Genomic DNA, 6,429 nt, shown 5'->3' with positions numbered 1-6,429 from the left:
AGATACTGAAGGCATTAAGAATTTTATGGAAGCAGGTGGCTGGATAATGAAAAGAGTCTTGATCTTTTCAACAGAGGAGAGGCTAAAGGGACCTGAGTTCTCAGTTGGTTTTGGAGAATCCAGGAAGCCCAAATCTGGAGGATCACTGGGTTTCTTATTCCACTTCTCACAGAACTTACTGGTTTAAATATCTTGGCTACAGCATGAAATGTTTTATCTTTAAAACTGCTAATTCCTCTATTGTGTTCCTTCTGCTATATGTACAGAGCAATATGCTGCATGTACAGACTGAGAAATGACTTCATCTGTTTTCAGGTGGGCTAGTTCATAAAAATTGGATGAACAGGCAAACCAGAGGTCATGGTATATGAACTATCATAGATTTATTCTATATTGCCAACAGAATGGTACAGGAGAAATGTCCATCATGAAATCTATGTTTGTCTGTTGGACTTAAATACTTGGTCTATTACCTGTTTTTCACAAATACTGCTATCACTGTTCAGACAGCCAGTAGACATGGCTTAATGCAAAAGAATGCGTGGCAAAGCTGCAGAAGATCCCTAATGAGCTTGATATGACTAATGTCATCTCGACACCTCACTTGCTCTACTGTAAATTGATTACAAGGAAAACACAAGTAGTAGGACTGACAGTACTAGAACTTGTCTTGGAACAGGAAGGCAAATGACTGCTGGATCCCTAAGAATGGTCTGAATATTCTTCCTCTCCCTCTATTAAATACCCAGTCCTTTGCATTCTCTCTGTTGTTGTAGGTGGAGTCTGGATAAGAGCTATCGTAATAGCTTTTTAGCTTGATTGGGGCTACCAAGTGATAGTGATCTTCAGCCACTTTTGAGGAGTGGCACCAAAAAGCCAGTTGTTATGCAGAGTGTTGTATGGGATAAATAACACTCTCTGCTTCCTCAGCTGCCTGAAAATTATGCTGTAGGCATCGACCTTCAATCTGAATACAGTAAGTCAAGCCTCAGAAGTCTGCATCCACTGCACAACTGAGCTTAAAATAATTATAGTTATCAGCCTATCATACAATTAATTTAGACCACACCAGGGGAAAAATCTCTAGAGCGTGATGCTGTGTAGCTGACACTCATATTGCCAGATCTCTCCCTGTTGTACTAAATGGGATCTTGTTAGTACACTCCAACACTGTGCTGAAGTTGGGTTGTATTTCAAGAATTCCCTCAGTTACAGCAGCGCTGAGTTCAGAAAACTGCAGTGGATCTCTGGTAAAGCCCTGCCTACAACCAAAAACTGTCTTGCTTATTGGCCATGATAAAAGCCTAATGTTTCTTTGTGCAACTTCATTTTACTCCCTAAACTGGAAAATACAGAAGACACCTCCTAAGCCGGCCAGTTACTTAAGTGAATAAAGTTTCAGTCTCCCTCTTTTTTTTTCTTTTTTTTTTTTTTTTTAACTAGGGAAGAAAAACAGGATCAGAAGCAGATGTTACCTACCAAAATGAAAATCATCTGTCCCTAGAGATAATGTTTCAAAAACCTCATCTTGGGTTGTCCATGAAACGTACTGGGCTCTGTAAAGAGAAAGTTTCTCCCAATTTAAACCTTGGTGGCTGGCGAGCTGGGGGAGGAAGGGCAGTGAAACTGGCTGCTTCCATTTTTGCATAGAGATGAAAACCAGCTGGTTGCTCCAGTTGCCCTTTAGGCCAGGATTTGATAAAACTTCATTCCTTTTCTGTTCCCACTGAATCCTTTCTGGTGTTACACTCACATACACAGCCCATTCCCATTCCTGCATAATCCCCATGCATACTCCTGCTTCTTTTTATAAAAGTCCATTTATGGCTTGAAAAGCTCATGTCAGAAGCAAAGCTATTTAAATCTCTCATGATTTCTTATGTTTCGTCTTTTGGAGCACAGTTGCTAGAAGTCTGAGACTAGTTGTTGGTCTGATTTGAATTTCTTCCCCTCCCCAGCCCTAAACCAGGTGACATTTTTAGGTTCAAATTGTATAGCAGGAAGCACACTAACCATCACATCTGAGAGAAAAAGGAAACAGGATGGGGCTGCAGTGCTAGGTGCTGCAAACAGCCCAACTCCTTGTATTAAAAAACAGCCCTCTTTTTTTCTTTCTTCCTTTTTTTTCCCCTTGGTTTAGAGCATGAACAATCCTTCAAAAGCTACCTGAAATCCATTTTCTGGGTGATGGAATGTAGGCCTGCCTAACTTGCTTCCTATTAGGTTATTAACACTTACTGCATCTGTAAGTGCTGGTTATTGAAGGAAGGGCTTAGCTTTCTACCAGAATCCTGGGACTAATTAAAACATTGCCATTAATATTTAATGAGCAAGTTATTACTTTCACCAGTAAGCTGGCTTAGACTCTCAGTCCCATAAAGCACAAATGGCACATACAGAATCATAGTTAACAAGCGGATTTGGGGAGAAACGCAGTCAGAGGAGCACAGCTTGCTCAGAAGCTAAAAATGTTTGGTTTTCTTCTTACTTTCCCTACCAGCAGCGGGTATTATATATGCTAACTAGTATGCATCTCTCAGCAAGGCACCCAGACCTTGCAGGGCCAGTTCTTTCTTCCAGTAAGACCTTTGCATCATAAAAAGGCCCAGACAAAACATCCCCAGGGGAAAATCCTGTGCTTATAGGAACTTCCAAGCCTGAGTAGAGCACCATTGGCTTGCCTAGCCTCTTGTATTGGGTGGAGGAGAATGGCCTGTTAGAAAGGAGTGGCCAACACAAATGAAGAAGAGCAAATAAGACACTTGAGGGTGTACCTAATGGATTGCAATGTAGAGAGCAGGCAAAGGAAGTTTTTCACCTTTTCTGTGCCAGCCTTGGGCAGAGGAGTGGACCTGGTAAGTTTTAGCTCTGTGTATCTATCAGCCAGTTTTGCTATCTTATTGTTTGCACATCCACAGAGTAAGCTGTCCAATCTTTTCTCTGATAGCAAGTCATACCTCATTTAAAATGATTAGATGTACACTTGAAGAAGTGCCACGTGAGTAGAATAAGTTTGGGAGAGTATGGGTCCTCATTACCAATGTTATAAAGCTTAAAAAAAACCAATACATCAGGCCATTTCATGGTGGCAAAAGCAGCGAATAGTGCATTTTATTCCAAATATTTAATTTAACAAAGATTAAATACAAATGTGAACACTGTTGCTTTGACATACATTCCTAGTCTGGCTTTACTCTTGCTTATAATGGTATAAATCAAGAATAACTCTACTGAACTCAGCAAAGTCATTACCCTGTGTAAAACTCAAGAAGAGAGAGTGAATCTTGCTATTCCATTCAATTCAGTACAAATTCAGCAATACATTTAAGACCAGTGCACAACCAGAGCTGAATGGTAAATCTCAGGCTCAATTCAGTACAGAGTTTTTGAGCTAAATTTCCATCTAAGTACTCTTGAACACTGCAGGACGAAATCTTTTTCCTGTGGTGTAGACTAGTGGTTCTTTTTGTTGTTGTGTTTTCCCCTGAAACAATTACATTTGCCTTTTTTGTAAACAGAGACCACATAAAACACATGGCTGACTTCTGGGGAAAAACCTTGAAGACCATGACTTTTATTAATACATTAAAACAAAATTATAATCCACAAGCTTCTGTTTTGAAGCTAAATTTTTGGGTCTATCAGCATTTTTTATTCTGCACCAATTTTCTGCATACTGGAAAATATACAGTCTTAAGAAGATAACATTAAAAAACAAATTATCTAGGAAGCTCATTTTTTCCATTATGAAAGTGTCTTGTCATGTATTAGTGAAATGAATTAGTCACATAGCACATCTTTCACAGCCTCAAAAGACTGGAGTTATGGGCTATACTTTCCCATGTGTAACAGGAGCATCCCTGGACACTCTTCCCATGAGAAGAATATCCACTCCTCCTTGTACATACACCACTATCACTCCACAGTTTCTGATTATGTTTTATTCGGATGTAATCATAAATCACTCACAATTCAGTCCAAGGCCTAAAACTAACCAGACCAGTTCATAGTTCTGGAGTGAGCTATTCTATTTGCACTGCTCTCCAGATTAAAGCATTTCTTGTTGTGACATGGAAAGACTCCAGGTGTGTGGTGTTCAACAGGGAATGGTGACAGCATGACACTTTGGGACACATATGTATGTGGAGGGAGGAAAAGCAGTAGGGAAAGAAAGGCACATTTGCTTTTGAACTGCTTTTTGCAGTAGAAGTAAGTCAACTGAACAATAGCAACCTAATTCATCCTTTGCTTTAGCACTCTGCTTTCTGGGATTGTTCAGCCTAGAAAAAAAGAAAGCTTGGAGGATCTCATCAATGTGTCTAAATATCTGTAGGGGGTGTGTGAACAAGATGGAGCCAGGCTCTTGTTGATGGTTTCCAATGCCAGGACATGAGGCAGTGGGCACAAACTGAAACACGAGAGGTTCAGTGTGAATGTTAGGCAGCACTTCTCTACTGTGAGCGTGACTGAGCATTGCACTTGCCCAGCGTCTGTGGAGTCTTCCTCCCTGGAGGTATTCCAAAGCCATCCTGTGCAACATGCTCTAGATATCCCTTGATCCTTGCTTTGCAGTGGGTAGGAGAAAGTGTGGTGGGGTCAGGATGGGCAACCTTACATTTGACAAATTAGTAGGAAATAAGCAGGAGTACTGGAATTACATATTACTTCCAATTCAATCACTCAAAGCAGTATTACTATCCTTCTGTTTTAGGGAGGGAGAGCTGTGACATAACTACTTCAGGTATCACCTCGTGACTGCTGCTTTATGCCAATGGCATTGGGAGCATGGGATTGTTGTTGAGAACTACCACGATAGGACTTGTTGTGTGCAAAAACAAAGCATACAAATATGGATGTCTGAATTTTATGACATTTAATTTCAGTGCAGACTACTGAGGCTGTAGTGGGTTTTGGGGTTCAATACACCATGTCAGTCTCCTGCAGAGGACGAAGATAAGCATATAAAGGGGTTGCTTAGGCCCAGAAACTGCAACAGTAAATTCTGGGCACGAACAAGTGTCCCAGGCTTCGGGGCTACGCTGTGATCTCACTGGAGGGCAAAAAAAAAGGGGGGGGGGGAGGAAAGAAAAAGGGAGGGGTTGCACACTTTCTCCATCTTGTAAGACAAGCTTGTCTTCTTGAATGCTGTCTCTCTTAAGTGCCATAAATAGCCACCGTGGACTTGGTGCAGTGGTGAGTATCAGAAGTCAGAAAGCTAGCTAAATGCTGGGCGCACCACTGCCTTTTCTCACAACTTCATCTTCTTGGAACAGTTTCCCATCTGTGGGAATAGGATCATGACAAAACAAGTTGGCAATTTCTTTTCTCTTTCTTAGATGCATTTAGTAAAAGGGCAGGATAGGGGAGGCTGAGACTTTCATAAGCATGAAGTCTGTAGTTCTAAGCAGAGTTCAAGCAAAGCTGCAGTGCTTTCAAACCTTACCTGGCACGTTAGGGTAACCATGGCAAATAAGACATGAAGGCAGCTCTAAGGTAAAGTGACAAGTTTCTGTCCATCATACTGAAAATAGAACATCTTGGCAAGTTTACAAAAAGGGCATTTTTTCATACTTCTGCAGTAAACACTGCTGTTATCAAATAATAATGCCTTCATTTTTTGATGGTGCTGTTGGAAGTGGAGAAGGAGCTCGTCTCGCATTGTGCTCAATTCTGCCTCCACTTCTAAAAATACAAGTGCCTGCAGCTGGAACACTCCAAGCTAAAGTGCCTGGGTTTGTCTAACAGACCTCAGGGAAGCACTGCTGGGGTTAACATATTGCTCTGCCCAAGCATATACAAGTGTATTGCAGAAGGCACTATGCAAATAATGTTCACAGAGTTTATAATTTCCTGTTGGAACAGCAAAGAAAAGAAGGTCATTGATTTAAACCAGAGAATACAAATGATTTCCTGCCCACAAAGCTGCCAAATGCTTGGAGTTATTGATTTTTTTTCCTCCCTGCTGCTAACCAAACACTTCTGGTCCTGTCATGGGCATCATCAGCTTATTGACTAAGTAAACATAACCCACTAAGCTGAACATTTTAAAAATAATAGAAAATTATAGTGGCTATAGTAACAAAATATTTACATTCTGAAAAATAAAAATAGAAATAAAAAGGAGAGGAGAAACAGTTTCTGAAGTTAATTAACTTTTATGTAGATTCAAGTTTCTGGAATTTAGGTTTGCATCCAAAAAAACAGAGAAAAGAATAAATTGAAAGAAGACCGAAAAAAAAAGGAAAAAAAGAAAAAAAAAACTTTCCTAAAGAAGCTGAAAAGGGGAGGGTACAGGGAAGTGGGTGCTTGAAATTTTGAAACCCCGAGGAAAAAAAATGTTGCAAATTAGAGGTGGAAAGGGTAAAAAGATGTGGTAGCAGCGTGGTGAAGGCATGTATTTATTTATTTACTTATTAGCAGCAGGAGGTC

The 6,429-nt window shown here is 40.4% G+C and overlaps 1 protein-coding gene across 6 annotated transcripts in view; it reads left to right on the top strand.

Annotated features, from left to right (window-relative positions):
- Positions 1–6,429, top strand: part of COA1 (cytochrome c oxidase assembly factor 1) — a 52,718-nt gene that overhangs the window by 27,242 nt on the left and 19,047 nt on the right. Inside the window, exon 1 of one of the 6 annotated variants that reach the window (XM_083823130.1) lies at positions 2,705–2,855. The exons of the other annotated variants lie outside the window; for them this stretch is intronic. The gene's annotated coding sequence lies outside the window, so the exon portion shown is untranslated. Of the gene's footprint in view, positions 1–2,704; positions 2,856–6,429 lie in introns of those variants that run through there. 6 annotated transcript variants of the gene reach the window in all.

Source organism: Anser anser (genome assembly GCF_964211835.1).
Source record: "Anser anser genome assembly, chromosome: 2".
Taxonomy (NCBI): Eukaryota; Metazoa; Chordata; class Aves; order Anseriformes; family Anatidae; genus Anser; species Anser anser.
This window is presented reverse-complemented; position numbering and strand designations above follow the sequence as displayed.